The following is a 2,342-nucleotide window of genomic DNA, read 5'->3' as shown; positions in this document are numbered from 1 at the left end:
AGAACCTGCAGGCTGGTGCCGGTGGGTTCTGTTGGGACCATCTGGACCAACCCGACTGAGCCACATCCATCCGTTCATTACGTGGACGAACTGAACAGACGTCACTAATATAAAGGAAGAGTTGAGACCAACTTGCTGAATTAGCATTTAGCTAAACGGAAATGAATGAATGAAGTTCAGCCATTTTCTTTCAATTAGCTATAAACCTTAGCAAAACCTTGGCAGGTAATGTAAGACCAGAACCAGAACCAAGACCAGAACCAGAACCAGAACCAGAACCAGACCAGAACCAGAACCAAGACCAGAACCAGACCAGAACCAGAACCAAGACTAACACTACAGACCCTCTGCAACGACAGGAACACGCTGAGCTACAGGGGAAACTGCACAACGCTTCCTGATTACAGAGAGACTGAAGCAAAACAGACGGGATAGACTTCTAATCCTCCCAGAACCAGAACAGACCAAAACCAGAACCAGAACAGACCAGAACCAGAACCAGAGGGATCTGTGGATCACTACAAACTGTAGTTGGTACTAGTGTCAGTAGTGTTACAGCTAACTGTTAATTTAACTAAATTTAATCTACATATTTAAAAACCAGACTTTGATAATTCAGTAACTCAAACAAATTTTATTTACATTCAACAACAATTCAAACTTAAACATGAGAATCGATTTATTTCTGTGTCAAAATCTTGCATTTTTCCCGGTTTCTAAGTCTCGTTGGAGCATCAATAAAATAATCAGCATATTAAGATTGAACAGCCTGTTTCATTCCTTCAGTGCCTGGTGGATATAATTAGCATCATAGCTATATTTACCCTAAAGGTGAGTTTAAAGAATGTAACATCTGATTTACAACAAAACATCCATCCATCCTTTTTCTTACACCCTTGTCCCTCAGTGGGGTCAGGAGCTGCTGCCTCTCCAGCAAACGTTTCAGGTGAGAGGCGGGGTCACCTGGACAGGTCACCTGGACGGGTCACCAGTCTGTCGCAGGGCAACACAGAGACACACAGGACACACAACCATGCACACACTCCTAGGGAGAATTTGGAGAAAGACTCCAGGCCAGGAATCGAACCCAGGACCTTCTTGCTGCAAGGCAACAGTGCTACCAACTGCACCACTGTGCAGCCCTTACAACAAAACAGTAAAAACAATTGGAGTTAATGTCAGCAGAGGGTCTGGATCATTTTTGTTTTGCTCATGAAAAGTGAGCAAAACACTTTTGGGGGGATTCCAGTAATGAGGTCTGGTGGCTGTTAATGTGGGTGAACTGGACCACAGAGCAGTGAGAGGCGACTGTTGTCATGTTCTCATTAATCTGTCTGTGATTAAACGCCATCAGCCCGGTGGGGGGGGCAGAGTGCTGGGGGACCCTCGTTAGGAGCTCGTTAGGGGATGGGAGCGCTCCGTCTGTGACGCTCGGTCGGTCGCTCGGTCAGTCGATCGGTCGGTCGGTCGGTCCGTCGGTCCGCCGGTCGGTCGCTCCGTCGGTCAGTCGCTCCGTTGGTCGCTCCGTTGGTCGCTCCGTCGGTCGGTCAGTTGATCGGTCGGTCGCTCGGTCGGTCCATCGGTTGGTCGCTCCGTTGGTCGCTCCGTTAGTCGCTCCGTTAGTCGCTCCGTTAGTCGCTCCGTCGGTCGCTCCGTCGGTCGGTCGCTCCGTCGGTCGGTCGGTCGGTCGCTCCGTCGGTCAGTCGCTCCGTTGGTCGCTCCGTCGGTCGCTCGGTCGGTCGGTCAGTTGATCGGTCGGTCGCTCGGTCGGTCCATCGGTTGGTCGCTCCGTTGGTCGCTCCGTTAGTCGCTCCGTTAGTCGCTCCGTCGGTCGGTCGCTCCGTCGGTCGGTCGGTCGGTCGCTCCGTCGGTCGGTCGGTCGGTCAGTCGGTCGGCCGGTCAGTCGCTCCGTCGGTCGGTGGCTCGGTCGATCGCTCAGTTGGTCGGTCGATCGGTCGATCACTCGGTCAGTCGATCACTCGGTCGATCGGTCGGTTAGTCGCACACAGAAGCTCAGATTGTGAGGAAACAGTTTCTAAGTTTGATTCAGACGTGAAAATGAAACTGTTAATACTTCCTGACATGTTTCTTGTTTTCCAATCGGGTTCAGTACAAACTTTAGATCAATGGAGCAGAAACAGAAATCTGTTTGACTGAACATCTGAAACACCAGAAGTTTTATTTTACATCTGAGAGTAAATCTGCAGCAGCTGCTGATGAACATCAGAGATGAGAAATAAAACTGTGTGGAAGGAAGATCTGCTCAACCAGCAGGAAGATGGATGGATGGATGGATGGATGGATGGTTGGTTGGATGGATGGTTTGTTGGTTGGTTGGATGG

Source organism: Poecilia reticulata, linkage group LG10 (genome assembly GCF_000633615.1).
Source record: "Poecilia reticulata strain Guanapo linkage group LG10, Guppy_female_1.0+MT, whole genome shotgun sequence".
NCBI lineage: Eukaryota > Metazoa > Chordata > Actinopteri > Cyprinodontiformes > Poeciliidae > Poecilia > Poecilia reticulata.
The sequence above is the reverse complement of the archived record's forward strand: the minus strand, read 5'-3'. Positions refer to the sequence as shown.